The 18,496-nt window shown below is 38.3% G+C and overlaps 1 protein-coding gene and 1 long non-coding RNA gene across 3 annotated transcripts in view; one reads left to right on the top strand and one right to left on the bottom strand.

The window, feature by feature from the left end:
- ft (cadherin-related tumor suppressor fat) overlaps positions 1-18,496 on the top strand; it is a 101,548-nt gene that overhangs the window by 34,491 nt on the left and 48,561 nt on the right. The gene's annotated exons all lie outside the window — the stretch shown is intronic.
- LOC148936099 (uncharacterized) lies at positions 6,436-17,811 on the bottom strand. 2 transcript variants are annotated; one of them, XR_016139813.1, is made up of 4 exons: positions 17,257-17,811; positions 17,035-17,163; positions 12,746-16,669; positions 6,438-6,638 (listed from the first exon to the last, which is right to left on the bottom strand). It is a non-coding gene; the product is annotated as an uncharacterized LOC148936099 (long non-coding RNA). The 2 variants fall into 2 exon arrangements; XR_016139812.1 differs by having other exon boundaries at positions 6,436-6,638; positions 12,746-17,163.

Below are 18,496 nucleotides of genomic sequence, written 5' to 3'. Positions count from 1 at the left end.
GGCATTTTGCGCTCCCTCGCGAAGCCGTCGCTCGCTCGCTGAATATTAAGCCCCCAAGTTTCTTCCCCGAGTAACATTTTATTAAATAAAGTACGTAGCAAACAACGGGGTTGCTCGCCGCCGCCGCCGCCGCCGCCGCCGCCGCCGCGTCGAATTTTAATGATACGCTTTTTTGAACAACTTTTCGGAACCGATTTCTTCCGAGGAAAATTTTATAGTGGATAATCACTCGTTTTATAACGGAATTTACACATTTCAAACATTAAATTTGATTATCTTGTTATGTTTGTCTCGTTAAACTATTATATTTCTCTCTTTCTGATCTTAATTTTTCGATATTTTTCAATTTATATCATATGATTATTATAATATTTAATTATATACCATTCTTTTTTTTATATATTAGTTCTATTTATTAAAATAAGATTTTTCTAAAGTTAGATTAATAAAATACCAGCTATGCTGAATAATGTCTAACACGTGTTACGACCAAATCGCAAACGCAATGGCGGCATAAATGTGCACGAGTTTAAAATTATGCAGTACATATTTTCATTCATATCGGATCTATCGAGTTGCGGTTAACAAAAGGGATACGCGACAAGGGAGAAAAGGAAGAAAGAGATCTCGATAGACGAGATAGAAGGAGAGAGTCGTCAGATCCGAGTCGCATCCGCCCTGTTCTTCGGGGATCATGTCGGTCGTCGAGCACGTGATATGGAATATTCTTTGCTACGAGATCGATCTCTGTATCGGAATCGGTTTATGTTAATTTTCCCTGTGCCTTGACAAACACATACATATGTCAGTCTATGTATGCAAGCTTACATGAAGTATTACAATGCAAAGAAGAAAAATGAGCGAGGATGAGAGACAAAAATAAACGCATATATTTTTATAATATTTAAATATTTAACAAATTTAACAAATTGAAATATATAAACAATCAATATAAGAAGCCAGAGTAACAAATTTCAAAGAACAAAATCAAAGAGAACATTACTCGGTTGGCTAAACCTTAGAAGTCTAATAATCCTTTTATTATCGAATTTATAAATTCAAAACAATTGCTTTATATTGCAAGCCACGCGCTTGCCATCTCTTTTCTTCGGACACTGTCCTCTTTTTTAGGGTATCCGAGGACGTCCGGGAGGGATTTTCTGAAAGCGTTCTGGATTTCAAGAAATCTTCTAAATATTAGAATTCTCTTCTAAATATCTCTTCTAAATATTCTCTTCTAAATTATTCTAGATATCATCTAAATATTTTGTTTTAATTCCTCTCGTATTACTCTGTATTACCACACCATGCAAATAGCACAAGTATCATAAGAGTTAAAATTTCTTAATTTTAATACTTAATAAAACCTAAACTAAACCTATAATAAAACTTTTTATTTCAAATCAAATAGTCTATTTATTTATTTTCCAGCTCAAATTTCTCTTTGCCTGAATGCTATTGAACAATTAAATGTGAAGTAATGATTTATTTACTGCTCTAATTAATTTTATTAATTTAAGCGCATTTTGTATACGTCCGGGATTGCAGAAGAAATGTCCGGGATTTGTGGCTTGTAAGTCCTAGTTTTGAAAATTTTAATATAGCAACTCCACACGCGCTATTACTTTTAACAGACTTGAAAGCGCGGTAGCTTAATCAAATATATAATAAATAGCGCATATACATATAGAATTAACATAAATGATAAACTAGATGTTAAATAATAACTAGATCAATGTCATATATTAAATCTTAAGGCTCAGTTCTCTCGCGGCACGACATGGGTTGTGTGACGTCAGAGGCGAGAAATGACATGTAAAAAGTTTTTTGCGTCGTATAGCTTTATCTTGTACTTTTTCCTTAAAAACATGATATTTTTGTATTCTTAAAACTTGTAAAAAATACCAGAAAGTAAGATATCTGTCCAATAAATCACATAAAAGTGTAAAACAATTCTTGAAATAATGGTTACTGCTCAGCTATCAGAAACAACTAGATCTAGTAATCTGGTAATTTCTGATAGCTAAGCAATGTACCATTATTTCAAGATTAATTTAATATGGCAGCAGGGAGACAACCGAGCCTTCAATTCAAGAATGGAACAATTTCTTTCGTCTCATAATACATCGCCAATTTTTTTTATGTATATCTGATGCTGTGATGTACATCTTATACTTGACGGAAAAGCCGCCGGGGGAAAACTCGAAACGCATTCACGTCGCTCACATCGGTGATCCGTGGCGAGGATGGAAACGACTCGTTACGCGTGTTTCTGTTCGCGATGCGTTGGTGGTCCCGCAGCCGCACTCGCGCACTCGCGAAGGGAGTTTCAAAGAACACGGAGGACACTCCGGTGATTTCGCATCTCGCCGTCTAATTTCTCTTCCGTCTAGGCTCGTGTGTACAGTAGATTGTATTCCGTAATCCCGAGCGGCGATCGCGAGTATGCGAAATGACATGCGTGCGCGCGCAGCACGCTCATTTCATCTACCACGAGCCAGATAACGCGGATGCTGCGATTGCAACATTGTGGAGGCGAGAAAGATTTCAAGAGAAAGAGAGAGAGAGAGAGAGAGAGAGAGAGAGAGAGAGAGAGAGTCGGACAAAGAGAAAGAGAGGGAGGAAGAAAGGAAGAGAAAGATGGTGAAATTGAAATCGACACTGTGCAAATCACGAATTCGAGGCAGCGAGATAAATTCCTGGAGCGCAGCTTACTGAATAAAATCGAAATTATCCACGTCGCATTAAAATTCTTTGTCGCCTGGGGCCGCCCGGCTGATAATTACGTTCCGTATTTACATATCTCGCGGGATCGCCGCCGTTACGGGTACTTCTTGGTTTTAATACGCGTCGTGCGCTGCCGAGCCATGCGGGAAGCGCGTTGGAATTTGTATCTGCGGATAATAAAGAGAACACTTCCCTCTTTCGCTCGCTCGAGCTCGCTTCAGCGAGCGCGATAAGCGGTTCCTCCGACGACGACGACGAGTAATCGGCGTGTCCGCGACTAATCGACGCACGCAAAAATTAACGCGTCGCTTATCGACACCTGGGATAATTTTCTCGCAGTGAGCCTCTCGATCCGAGAGCGCCGCCGAGCGTATACTGAGTGATTCGGGAGGACAGCGTGACGTTTTGAGTATCTATAATAAAAGAAGTTTGTATGAACTGTACAAATCTGATTTTAAGAATCGAGAATTAAAAGGAAGTAGTCCTTTCATTTCAATAATTGTTCAATATTGTTCAATATGTTCAATTATTGATCTTTTATAGAATTATTTTTTCTGAAATTTGATAAAATTCCGTATATAATTATTTAGCGATAACGTAATAAAGATTTAAAAACTGGTTTCTTGGAAATATTAATAATAAATTCAAATTTGAAAAAAATTATATACCTAAAATCCTGCCTGATCGTATGTAACCGTGAATTTTACCTATTGTCGAAAAATTAATTCGTTACATAGATGGAAATTCAAATGTGAGATTTCTTGTTTATTTCTATTATAAATACACTTTTTTGAGATTTTTAGATAGTATTCCTCTATTCACTCTGTATATGAAAATTCGATCGGCCCCACGCGCTTAGACTTTCATTTCTCATACCGATTTACAACTCATGTTTCTTCGATAAACACCCCGGGAAAATTAATTAATTCACTTTCTCGGCGCGACCCGACGGGCGTCGAGTATTTTCGTGTCATTAAAATTCTTACGGGGCTTCGAGAAACCTCCCCACTTAGTCGCGTCCTTCGACTTTAAGTATCTAATCTTTTCCCTTTTCTCTCCCGGAACAGACGTAAATGTCATAGATATTACATTTTTATGACTAACGTATACGCGCATCTTTAGTGGCAACTGTGTTACAGAGAAATTAACATAAATCGATCATTGACGGAAAAAAGAGAAACAGAGAGAAAGAGAGAGAGAGAGAGAGAGAGAGAGAGAGAGAGAGATTTCTGAATGAAATCGTTCCTACATATATAGGGTCCCAGGGGGGATCCGATCTCAGTGACTCGGTCTTCTTCTTTTCTTCGTTTTTCCCTCTTCCTCTTTTTCTCTCTCTTCTTTATCTTCTTTCTCTCCTTTTAATTGTATCTCGGACAGAACTATCCGATCAAGAGTGTTGGCGCGATGTAAACGCGTGTAAAATTCTCACTGCCTTTTGAATATCATACCGCCGCTGCCGTCGCCATGTGTTCTTATTTTGTTTGCTCAGCGAATTCAAATTATCAGAATTAATTTGACGTTAACGACACGCGTTTCGTGGGAAACGGTGTGTTTTGGAAATTATTATTCCCATTGAAAATTTATCGGCGTCTTTTTCATAAATTTACACGTGCGTATATATCCTTACTTTTTTATATACAGTGATGGCATTATATAAAATATTCTTATGTTATTAAAAATATTATTTCAACGCAAAGTTTTCGCATATTATCCTTTTAAGAATTCTTGGAATTTTTTAGGTAGATATATATTATTTCGATGAATATTGTAATGTATATAAAAATATAATTACATAATATACTTCTAATAAAGTTCGATAGTACTCTTCATGTGAATGTATTAAACAAGTTTTGGGCAATTGAAAAGGTTACAGTTAATCTTTTGATTAATCAGTTTCTCTCAGATAACGTTTTTTGTATAATTTACATTTTTAAATATAATTAAAATGTAAAATTTAATTACAATATATATATATATATATATATATATATATATATATAGTAATTATATTTATATATAATTATTTATATATATAATTATATATAACATATACAATTTTATATATACATATATACATATATATAATATTTATACTCTTGCATGTAACATAGTTTTCGCTCGCGGGCAACGTCTCTGCCTGTCAACCTCGTCAACTGTTCGTCAATATTTCGTCATTACGCCAGTAGCATATCTCGATCAAAGATAATGATCGTGTACCCGCAGATTTAAATCGCGTGTGACATTAAGAAGAGACGACGAAGCCAACCAAGGCCGTTGTTTTGCCACCGCAGCCGCCATCGCGGCGTTTACCTCGCTTTTAACTCACGACGTCCCGTTGTAAACGCGTAACTGTTGTGCGGTGTTTTTCCCTCGTCGTTCCTCGTGGCCCCTATCAACTTCATTATTATTCCCATCTTTACGCCAAACTCTAGACGAGCATTGTTCCACGGGTAGCAAGACTTTCGATCGCCCGCCATCGCCGACGAGATGTAAATAAAGATCGCTCCTAAATGTTCGATCTATACGGGATGGCAATTCATTTCGGGATTAAGGAATAACGCTAAGGACCGGTTCTCCGTAGATAAGCTTTGTTTCCACGTGATGTTTCTCCTTCTTCTTCTTCCCCTTCTTCTCCTCTTGCTTTCGCACGGACTCGCTCGATCGAGGCCGGATCACCTTCGCTCGCGTCAAAGTGTCTCGCTGGACACTCGTAATCGTTACTTATTATTTTATTCATGTGCGTAAAATTACCGGTACGAGCGTGCGAGTATGAGTCAATGCAATTCGATAGCGCAAGTTATTCGACGGAGATTCCAAGCGTTTGTTAATGTTGTTTCGCTGAAATGTACGATGATTCGAACGGGATAATCGCAAATCTTTTTGCAGCGGACATAACCGAGTTGAATGTCCGAAGAAAAATATGGTATTTTTAAACCTGAAGAAAATTCTCTTGTCCGCGACAATTATAATCGAATGTGATCTGTTAATGTTATAATTTATTAATAATTTAGTAATTTAATTTAAGCGCTCGCTACCGGATTTTATTAAATGTCTTTATTGGTGATGGACGGGGGTAACATCCCCCTTCTTGTTCGCTTGGGAATAATCGCGAAGAAAAAGGACGCGTTTGGGCGTGCTGGTAATGGCGTAATAAACGATTAAAATATAATAACATGTCAACGGGCCTTTTTCGGCCGGCTCGAGTGAATCTCGAAGGATGCGGAGAGATAGAAGGAAGGATGAATACTACAATGTTCGGCAGTGTATCATTATCATATCATAATAACGGCAGCAACGCTATTAAGGTCTTAATGCACCACCATATTCCGCGCGCGAGATACTCAGCAAGACAAGTTAAGGATCATCGAAGTGACGGATCGCGGAAAGATTAAGGAGTACTTTACAGCTTGCTAAGAGCGTCAAACTCGCACCGAAGGCGGCTACCGAGTGTCGGGAGGACGAGGCTCGTACGCGCAAATATTGAAATGTGACTTTTCGTGAAATATTAAACTTCATATTTCTCAGCATTAATTGAAATCATTCCGCGTGTTTTACACATATTTTTAAATTATGTTAGAACTAGATCTCTTTAGAAAATTTTTTACACACACACACACACACACACACACACACACACACACGCACGCATGTTCATGCGCGCGCATATTGTTGCTTGGACAGTGATCTAACATTAGGAGGAACAACAAAAGTATTTCTTTTCACAAGATATTTTATTTACATATATTTCTATAAGATAATTTATTTTATGTATTTTTATTTTAATGTTTTTTTTATTCCTTCTCACACTTAATTCGACAATCAAATCCCAAGATTAATATCCTCTTAGAGAGCAGTGCAGTCGTTCTCATGTAGATACATATTTCACGTTTGCCAAATTACACGTTTAGATTCTAAAAGTATGACAAAGTGGTAGATTTGTTCGTATATAAGATTGAAAAGGAACGATTGAAAAGTCGACCGTGTGACTCAGAGAATACAAAAGAGAAAGCAATGATTAAATGATGGTGGTGAATGTGTGAAAAAAGTGAGAGGGAGAATTGCGAATTGTGAATTCAAGAGTTGTGCGATCGAGATGCAGTTGGGTCTTTCCCCAGCTTTCCCTCCAACTTTAAAATTTCACGAATTTGTGAATAAATTTGCACTTAATTCGCCATCCGCTACAAAGTCAAGTCAGGTATTTATTCTTTTCTCGCTATTTTGTCATCCAGTATGCCATTGAAAGCTCAATATTCTGTTTCCAATATTTCATATTCGTAATGGGATTTGCGTTTCCTTTTATAGTCTAAACATGGTTTTACTTCATAACTTCATATCACATTGATATATTGTCTAAGTATACAATTTAATTAATCATTTGGCATAATAATCTATTTTCGAAAAAGTTATTATATAAAGCCGTAGAATCATTGATTTTTAATTGTGATTTCTATGATTATGATTTCTATAAATCGTCATTGATTACACTTACAGCTAATTATTAACAGCTTTCGAAAAACTTCAATTAAAGCATTCATATTTACCGATTAGCAAGTAGCCTAAATTTTTTTAATTTAAGCTATGAAACAGACGGTCTCACGTATAAAAACAAAAGGGTAAAACCCACCCCTCGATGTTCGATAGACAAAAGCGTTTTTACCGTGGTGCGTACGTATTCGAGCAGAGAAGGGTTTATAGAAAATGAAAAGAAGGTGGCAGTAGACAGAGAGAGGGAAAGAGCACAGCGAGATACGGCGCGTTTCTCGCGGCCGAGAGGGCCCATATAGCAGACGCGAGCACCGCCGTCATTGTTGGCGGGACTCTCTTTTCAGGATGCCTGAAGGAGGCATCAGCCAGCCAAGGTGACCCCGCGCGTTGGCACCACCGGGGCCTTGGAGAACTCGGTGCCTGAATATCAGACGGCGATGCTTTCTCGCACTCGCGCCGCGTGTCGTCGCGTTTGACACACACCGAGCCGTACTTCGCGCAGACTCCGCTCGTAAGACTCCGGACAATTACTCGGAGGCCCGGCCTTCGTGTGATCGCCGACGCGACGCGACGCGATGCGATGCGATGCGATGCGATGCGATTCTCCTCGCCGGCGCGCCTCGCTATTGAAATTTTGTGGATGTTAAATGCACCGCGCACTTTGTACGCTGTCGAGGGATCTGTCTGAGCGAGACGACAAACGATGTGTCACGCAGGGGAAAATTATGCAAGATCGAGATCGAGATTTTTCGGAACAATAAATAAGCGAGATTAGGCGACGAGCAACGTTTTTTTTTGTGTTTTTTTTTTATAATCATTTGGGAAGAATATCAATTTAGCGCAGCTTTTATTTTATTGCTAAGTTTATTTCTTCGATTTTTTTTGTTATCGCATACGCGAGAAGTTCTTTCAGAGTTTGAAATACCATGCATTCAGAAAAATTAGGTTAGTATAAACTCAATTATACTTTTTTGCCTTCAATTTGAATCGATATAATCTCCTCTAATTTTCTCATTAAAAATTCGGGAGGGTTGCAGTCTCTTTTCACCCTTCTTTCACTTCTCCCTTATTTGATGAACCGCATGTTCACCTTGTGCGCTTGATATTCCTTGACTTGCAGTATATGTTAATGATCTTGATATACGCTTAGGAATATATAAATTATCATGAATTAAGATTGCCGTTTCAGGTTCGCAGTTGCGCGATCATTTTCGCAGTAACCGAAATTTCATCCGGCGCGTCGGAACTTTTCGATCCGTTCGCGAGCTGCGTGCTTCTCAAATTAAAGTATGCGTTTGGTGAAAAGAATCAGCGGGATGGAGGAACAAAAAAGACGGAAGGGTCGAGAATACCCTCATTAATAAAGACTCCGCGTGAAGGTCATCCGGAAGACGAGACTTTTGTGCGGACTCGAGTTAAAAAGCGTCGCGCGCGAAACAAAATGAGCTCGGTAAATGTGCAATCGGTATAACAGCGTCCTATTATGTGGCTTTTGCACCCGTGAAGATCTATAAGTTCAAATGCGAATTGCGGGAAACTATGGACGTATCCAGGATTTTTTTAGAGCGAGTTTCTATTCAATTGTGTTAACGCATAAACAGCAATTTTTGCGTTAATGAATTGTTTTTTAGACATTTAGAACTTAAAATATTTCTTCGGCGCATTTTGAGTGAGAAAAATATTAAGTTTTATAAATCATAACTTTAATTTTTTTTAATTTCCTGAGGGAAGTTTGAACCCCCCCTCCCCCCCGCCCGCCCTCTGGATACGGAAAACGATTTGCCGTCCAAGACGATAAACATTCGGAACGTTGAAAGGAAAACCGAAGCTTCAGAAAAAAAATTTTAGACCCGGTTGCATCAATATTATTTTGTTTTTAAGCGAGATTTAAATATGTATCTGTCTTTATCTTTCTTTCTAAATAAATAAATAAAAACGGACAGATATTTAAATCAAACGGACAAAAATTTATCTCACTTGAGATTTTCTCGTGGTGCGACATGGTTATGTAACGTCAGAGGCGAGAAATAACAAAAAGTTCCTTGCGTCATATAACTTTATTTTGTACTTTTTCCTTAAAAATCTGATATTTTCATATTCTTAAAATGTAAAAAGTAAAATGTCTGTTCAATATGTTACGTAAAAGTGTAAAAGCTATACGAAACTTTTTGCATGTCATTTCTCGCTTCGTCATAATTCAATATGGCTACAGCGAAAGGGCCGAGCCTTAAAGCCGAAATAACGTTGGTGCATTCGAACTTTGGAAAATTTTAAAACATTTAAAACTTATCAAGGTCTCTCGGTGTTAATTTCAATCTCAATATTAATTCCTCAGGAAACGGTGATAATTATCGCGTTAAACGGAGATCTATTTCTGTTCCCAGCGATATCGGTCTAAAACCGTAGCTTAGGAAAATTCAAATAGAAACGACCTTTCTGATATTAGCATCAATTATACAGTCCGACACTCGCACTTGGATTTACATACGATTCCATAAATCGATGATAATTACAGGCGGGCGTGTCCCGCTGTCGACCGCAGGATGAAAACCACGCGATGCGCGAAAGGAACGAGTCATGGCGCCATTTTTAATCATAGATCTATATATCGCGAGCATTTCCGCCGTTTTAATATGTCAACCTGCTCGCGGTAGGGACTACGAACAGTTTACGGCCGACCGCGTACTTACGCGCGAATATTTACGAGTTCGCTTCACGACATAAATAATGTTAGAATTCATTACTCCGCACATAATTACAAGTGGAATTTATTCACTCACCGCCGCTATTATCCGGCATACGTGGGCACCAATTAATGAACGTGAAATTCCTTATTAACAATCTCCTTTCTCGCTTCAGATCGAATGTAACTTCAACTATCTCGACAATCTGTCGCCAGACAGTTTACTTTGAAAAAAAAAAAAAAAGAAAGAAAGAATAGGAGGTATAAATTCAAAAATTTGCGGGACAGGAAAATCAAGAAACTCGTTATATCAAACAGTTTGACTCGTTTGACTCGCAAGTTTCCCGAACAATTCCTGTCGAAACAATTCCTTTCTTATTCTTCAAATGCGAAATCTTTTTTTTCTACGGTTTATCGTTTAGAATAATTTCACATTAAATTTTAATATAGAGTTTTGATAATAATATTATATATTTTTGAATATTTATTTATTTATTTATTTTATTTCGTTTATTTCGAGATATGTTTATCAGTATGTATTTTAACTCGTTAAATGACTGTTGTATCTTACGGCATATAAAATTCTCATATAAAATAGATAAAATTCTCTTCTCGATTCTGATGCGAATCGCGGGTTGTTTAAAAACTAGGTTGTATAGTAGGTTCATAATCCATTGTGTATTCCCATCCATTCCTATGTCTTTCTACGTAACATATAGTGATCGAGAGTGTTCACATATACGGATCGATACCGAGAAAGATGAATATGGCGTTCGTATGTGCGGAATTACGGAAGGATAACGCCCGCGGGACAGCGATAAAAAATTATGCGGGCGCTGCAATCAACACTAATTGTATTTACGATTACATAGCCGTATTACCGATGTAATTACGATAGCTGCGCGCACGAATCTCACTCGCTCGCCCCGCGCGAGAATCGTACCGCGTAATATCTCGCGAGTTACCGTTACTTCGATGCATCTATTATCTCGCGATCGACGTGCGAAATCATTTCATTCCGCCCCGACTGCAAATTATTCCGGGATTGATTGACGGGCGCTTTCAATAAATTTTCACCCCGCGAATCATCCTACCGTTGAGCGGCCGCCGAACTAAAATAAAAATAAACAATATCGTTAACAAGCTGTATCGTTCGTCCATGTGTACATTCACCGAAATCGCAATTATTTTTTTTGTTTTTATTATTTGTCAAAAGACGTCTCGCGTCAAATTATAAATTCAAATAGGAAAAAATCTGTACAAATCTTGCAAAGAAAAAAATTTCCAGAATTTAATTAGAATTCAAACCAATTTTTTTCTAAGAAATCCAAATACAAATTTTCAGAATACTTAAAAAAAATATTAATTTAATAATATCGAAATATTCTACAGATTAATACAGATTAAGTGAAAAATCAAATATCAACTATGTCACAGAAAAAATAAATATTATACGAATAAAATGCAATTATAACTTTTTTCATAAGTTTCATATGTTTCAAAAAGTATAATATATAATTAATTAATTTTGCTTTTTTACTCTTTATTAATTTTTACTTCTCATCTTATAGATTAGTATTTGATACTTACATTAAAAAGAATTTTAACTTTGTAAATTTTACAAAAAAAGAAAAGGCATTTCATTTCGTTTCGATTTTAATCCTAAACGAAAATCTGTATTTGGGATAAAAATGGACTTTCCAAATAATATCACAATGCGATATATGTCCGTTTGATGTTTGAATTTACGAATGTGCATTCGACCGTTCAGGGCGAGCATTTAGCACTTGACCTTCGATTATCGTTCTGTCCTTTCTAATAGCTCCCCACCGGGGGAAGCTCGTGCGCGCAAACGGTCTGACGTGGTGCCGCTTTAGAAAGCGGCGCCAAATTGCAAAAATGCGATTTTTCTGTCGTTCCGGCTCTTTTAACCCTTTCGCATCGTGATCGCGCGCCGGTTTCTACCGTGAACGGACGGACGCCTCCCACGTTACTACGGGTATATACCATCGTTATGTTGCTGTGTTGTTGCTCACTCGCTTATTAACTGTACTCGCGACCGACGGACTGCAATTCGCGTAGGCATATCGCGTTGCCACAGCACCAACTTTCACGAGCGATCTTTGTTTCTGCATTTATTTCTCTCTTTCCTCCTCTCCTAGTTTCTCTCTCTCTCCCTCTCTCCCTCTCTCTTTCTCTTCCCAAGGCAAGTTTTTAATTTGTACGTAAACAGATCTTTTTTTTTCTTATCTATGATAAACTATGGCTACGTCACACGTGATATTTAGTGATTTAATCGTAATAAGATAAAATAACGCTGAATGATTATTGAGATGGTATCATATCTTTGAACGCGTTTGTCGAAAATTCGAGCATTCTTTTCTATTGAAATTTTAATAATTATTTTAATACTTTATTTTAATATCAACGCTACGAGTCACGCGTTAATCAACGCCAACGGCATATCTTCCGCGATGTCAAAAAATACCTGAGATTCCACGGACCCTCGAGATACATTACACGCGTTATATAAACGACGCATTCCGTCGTAATCTATTTCCCTCTCTTCGAATCTCGATGTTCGCGGCGATATCCGTTCGTACGATCGTCTATCAATTCGAGATGAAGCATAATACAAGATCTTCCCGAGAGATACATCTTTGACAAATGTTAGCGATGATAAAATATGAATTTTTCTTCAATTGCGAGCTAATTTTAATTGTTTAAACGTTTGCGTGAAATTGAAAAGTTGAGGGAAAAAAATAAATCGTCCGTTGCTCGCAGACGCCTCTCCGTCGGTCGTGGAGAACGAACGCCGGCGTATTAATATTTACATGTATTAATATTTACATGTGTTCCGGGATGTAACAGTGGCCGCGGATCGTCCGTAACATCCATCGTTCAGAAGCATGGCGTCGGTTTTGGATCTGGGATCGTGATGCGTTACGATCGTTTAACGCGCTGTTCGATGATCGTGAAGAAAAGCAGTCCCGATGTTTTTCGACGATACGCCTATGGATCGTTGATCAATTTAAAAGGAAGCAAAGCACGTGATCCTCTCTGGTCTAGTCTCATCCTTTTCTCCCCCTTCTCCTCCGCCTCCTCGGAAGGGAGAGAGTGGACCAGTCTGGTTCTATTCGAACCGACTTTCGAAGTTTCCGACTGAAACATCTACGACGGCTGCACTAAAAATCTCAACGCCATCGTCGTTGAACGATAGATCGCTGACTGGAGGATTGATTTTTTTTCTCTCTTCCCGTAAGGAGAGAGCTGGGTGAGATTCGCGAATCTTTGTAGAGAATCTCACTTTCGGCCTGTAATTGAATTGAATTTATATTACGATAAATTACAACACGATCGATCTTAATCGCGGATGCGTATTCGATAAAGCTAATGCTGCGAATTGCGCAGTTTGTATGAAATCATCGGTTTGTTGTTAATTTATTGCTTTATAAATACGGGCTAACGATAAGAATTTCAAAAAGCGACAAAGTCAACATAATTAATAAAACCGATCGTGCTTTCTAATGTTTACTTTCGAAAGTCCGTAAAACTTGTATACAGTGCATAATTGATACGATTATATGAAAAATTTACACACACACATGTGTCAAATAAATAATATTAAAGTGATAAGCTTATCTCCGAAAAGACAGTTATGTCATTTGAATTATTATTTATAGATTACATGAAAGAGAAAACTGGTTTATAATATTTAACCAATTTTATATCTATATTTAACTAATTTATATCTCATTATAGCAAAACTAAAACGATTCAGTGGAATAATAATTTAATTTTTCTTTCTTTAGAATTTTTTCTTTCTTTCTTAAAAACAATCATAATTCAAATTTAGACCTTTTTTTTTAATTTTAAAATTAATTTCTCATCAAATTTGTAAAAATAAAAGAACAATTTCTGTTGCGTTGAATTCTTTGATTATTTGAATTCTTTGATTTCGTTGCAGTGATCCGAAAATAAAAAACATCAAAAAGATTCAAGTGTGATAATCCGATTCATTTCCAAGTTCCAAGAAGAGAAGAGAGAATTGATACGAAAATATTTTACATATTCATCCTTGAAGTTTAATTCCATCCAGAGTTTCGGGAAGTGGTCGCATCCCGAAAGTTCCGCGAAGAGGAATTTTAGCGGCTCCTCGACGCTAGGCCGAACTCTTCCGAACTAGCTCTCTTCGAAAAATGCGTCGTCGTTTTTGGCGTGCGGCAAACCGAAACGTGGCCCGCTCGATCGATTTAAAAAGCGGAGGAGACGGAGGAGGCTGGTGTGTAACTCGCTACGAGCTGCGACTTTCAAGCAGGCTAGGCCAGGCTCGGGCAGGCGCGCGCGTACGCGCGAGGCCTACGGCTAGCATGACGGGAACCAGAATGCTTCGTTCCATCATCAACCGGAGGAGAGGAGACTCCGCGGAGAGTCCCGTGGCTCTCGAGTCGACTCGAAGAAGCGAGTCAAGCCCGGAGCCCGGGTCTCAAGCTGAGAGAGGCGGCTGAATTCCACACTCTCTATACCTTTTATATTGCCTTTGACTACGCGAGGAGCCGTTGGCTACGAGTCGCACGCGAGTCCGCGCAACTCTCGCCGGGAGGAGTAGCGGTTTCCTCAAAGCGGATTTCCCTTCGAACGAAACGCGGAACGTTACGAGCTGTTCGTATCTTAAAAAAAAAAAAAAAAAAAAGAAAAAGAAAAAAAAACAGCGACAGGCCGCGGCTCGCGCTCTTGAAAACAAACGTTTTATTTGAATCTAAATTAAAACGGGAAAGCTTGAAATTGATTTTCATATAACGGAAACTGCAACAACAAACGTGTAATAGTTGGATATTTTTATCTTAGTTTCCAAAATGAGACGTATGTTTAATTGGAATTAAACAGGGTGATTATGGAATTCATACAGAATGGTAGCTCTCTCTCGATCGAGTCGGATCGGAACGGTGGGGTATCAAAGCGCAGTATCGCCGGATGCATTCCGACATTCATGCAGAAAATAGACGCTTGACAACGGCCACTTTGTAACTTAATTACGTACGGACGGCATCGGCTATCGATAAGGCAACACCCGGGGGCCATTGTCGAATGCCCGTATATGCGTATACGTGTATGCGTACCGAGGATCCATCGTTACCCCCTCAGGTAAACGGATCCTCGGAATTATTTATGGTCCTCTCTAGTCTCCGGGCTCTTCCTCTCGTGAGAATTTTTAACGCGCGGCAGTAAAGACGCGCGAGGGAGACGCCCCGAAGAGAGAACGACGCCGTGGATCTATTTCCGATTTTAATCGCGCGAGCCGCGATATACGTCGCCGATTAGAAAGTGCAGCCTGTCCTTTCTCACTGTTCTCCTTCTTCTATTCTTCGGACCGGATAATTCATCATTAAATAGAAACTGGAATTTAGCTACAATCTCTTCTATCTGGAAGATTGATAGAAAATATGTTGTTATTCTCCAAGATTGTGTTATATTAATCTGTTATTATTATGTAGAATGTATAGTACATATTTTGATTTTATTTCTCCAAATATGATTTTTCTAAACAAACATCTATTTTATTCTGTTATATTATTATTACAGAAATGTATTATAGAAATGTATAATGAGTAAAAAAAAAATATTATACGTAAATCAGACATCAGTACTATTATTATTATTGGAAGACTGTATTGATGTTAAATTTTGAACAAAATCAAGATTAATTATGTCCAGATTTTAACGTGGCATTCTTTTAAAAAAAAAAAAAAGTACGCATATTTTAATGATCCAGAACTAATTTCCTAATGAGAAATACGATCTGGCGTCGATTGAAGTCAATGTGACTTCGTTTCTAAAGCTTATCGTTTCTTTGATTTATCGTTCGTTTGGTGCATCCATGGTACGTATCTCAAACTTGTCACACAGCATGGTTAAGTCCAGGATCCCCCCAAGAGGATACATTCTAATTTTCATTGGACACGGGGCGCACACGTCGCGACCTTCGAATCCACGAAATTATTTACGAGCGTTCCTAGTTTCAACTCTCAACGCGGACGACGTAGATTGTTAAATCGTGAACGCGAAGAGAAGGAAGATGTGACGAGAGGCAGGGGGAAAAGAAAACTAAGAGGAGATTCGCGAAGACGGAGAATGGGGAAAAGGAGATGAAGAGAAAGATGAAGGGGAAGAAAGATCGCGGGAAGTCAAAGAGGAAGACGAAGATCTACCCGAGGCGGGATAGGGAAGAAAAAGGCAGGGAAGAGCGACAGAAGAGACTCGGAGAAAGAAAGAGAGAAAGAGAGAGAGAAAGAGAGAGAAAGAGAGACGAGGGATCGAAGGAGACGCGAGTCCCGGAATGCCTTTTCGAGTTTCTCGCCAAGTGGCCATCAGTTCGAAGCGCCGGCCCCGGCCATCCGAGGCAGCCAGCCAGCCGGAGTCAAACGAAATCACATGGATTTACATATTATGATTTACATCCCTGTCCTCTGCCTCTTTTACTCTTCCTTCTCTTCGTCTTGTCTCTTACTACCGCGCCCTGCCGCCGCCGCCGCCGCCGCCGCCGCCCTCTTGTCTCGCTGCATCCCGCTCGCGCCTCTCTCTTGTCTCGTTCGAACATCCTCTCTTTCTCACCTTTTCCTTAGGTATAACCTAGAAAAATGCCACTTGACTGACGTTTCGGTTTCGTCAAACGATATGCTTCCCTTTTCCTCATTGGTGCTATCCACCTTGTCCTATTGTCTTGTGTTTGATTCTCGCTTCTTCGAGCGTGAAGATGTAATTCTTGTAAGATGACTGAAAAAATACTTTTACATAATTTAATTTTTTTTATTAAGCATTTTATTTGCAAAAAAAAATCAAACGTATCTAAGTATCAAATATAAAGGTTCTTGATTTATCGTTTATTAATTTAACTATTAAAAGAATGATTCGTGCAAAGGAAAATTTCAAAAATATTTATATTTTAATGCAATTCCTAGTTTTCATCTATGAAAAAATACACGGAGATATCAAATTGGTCATTTAGGAGCATTTTTCCGACAAGGAATGATCTCAGCAGTCAGGATCGTAAAATAAACGAGCCAATCACTCGAAGTAAAGATACTTTCATAGTTTACTCATAACGGATTTTTGCATCGTAAATGTGAAATACGTATTACCGTTATTGAATACCGCGCTCGGATAATCATTTCCGGTTTTCCAGTAATGCCTCGATCGTCAGGTTTAATATCCGTAGTTTATTTCGGTTACACTTTATATATTACTTTGTCATCAAGTTAAACTGTCAACTTGGAAAAAAAGATCAAATTAATTAACTTAACTTTACTCTCTTGTTAAATCTTAAATCGTTAAATCTTAAATAAAATAAAACTGTGTCTTACAACTTCAAGATTAATGTTTATAAATTCCTAAGCAGTGGCTTTTAGGCTCGAACTTGTTTCACCGGATTCCTTAATCACTGTGAAACTGAACTCTAATTCGGTCCGTCGGAATATCCCACAGAACCGTGCTGCACAAGCTATCCTCAGTTTTGTCTTTGGCGAACCACCGAAAATTTACGAAAACCGCGAGCGTAATCGATCGTGCCCCGAACAGCTTTGTACATTTGTCCTCGTATTCTATTACGCGGCCCGAGGCGAGAACCAGTTTGCATCTGACCTACTGCGCCGACACGAGATGGAAAGTGGTAATTGCGATCCGTTCTTCGCGGCGAAATTGCAACTTATCGCGATTAACTCGTATCGTCGTAGCGTGGCCCCATTTTGCGGATTAGTTGTAATTGGAAGAGGAACGTCCCGATCGTTGCGACGAACGATCCTCGCCCGACCTTAACGGCGAAAATTTATTACCCACATACGTAACGATAATGACACAGAACACCCATACTACCAGTGCGGGAAAAGCGAGGTCACGGAGGAATTTATGGGACTATTCTTGTAGGAGATCTAAATTGCGATCTACGAAAGAGTCGCTGAGAAAATTACCGGCGGAAATTTAATTGACGGAATTACAACCTGTTTTTTCGCTCCGCTTAAGAAAATCGCTTTTTAAGAAAGTAAAAACTTTCTATTTCGAGGAAATAAAATGGTTTTATGTCGAACAATTTAGAATGATTTTCTTCAAATTCACGTCGATCATGATTTTCTTCAAATTCTTCCAATAATACCGAGGCAGATAATCATGAGTCTCTAATATCATTCGGATATTCGTAATGATGGAATCTGAATGTGTTACAAGAAATATTTCACTTTCGGATTAATTTAGGATAAGACACATGGCCCATGATTTTCCTTAAATTCTTTCAATCAAGATAATCGTGAGTTTTTTTAATACCACTCGAAAATTTGTATTTGTTTTGGAATTCGAATATGTTGCAAAAAAATATTTTATTTTCAGAGTAATTTAAACGATAAAACACATCGCTTGTGATTTTCTTCAAATTTTTCCAATAATATCGAGATAATCGTGAGTCTTCCTAGTACCATTCGGAAATTTATAACGATGGAATTCGAATGTGTTGCAAAAAATATTTTACTTTTAAAGCAATTTAGAATAAAATACATCGCTCATGATTTTTCTCAAATTCTTCCAATACCAAGGCAGATAATCATGAATCTCTAT

This window comes from Pogonomyrmex barbatus, unplaced genomic scaffold (assembly GCF_055798465.1).
Source record: "Pogonomyrmex barbatus isolate J1 unplaced genomic scaffold, ASM5579846v1 scaffold3, whole genome shotgun sequence".
Classification (NCBI taxonomy): Eukaryota; Metazoa; Arthropoda; class Insecta; order Hymenoptera; family Formicidae; genus Pogonomyrmex; species Pogonomyrmex barbatus.
The sequence above is the reverse complement of the archived record's forward strand: the minus strand, read 5'-3'. Positions and strand labels throughout refer to the sequence as shown.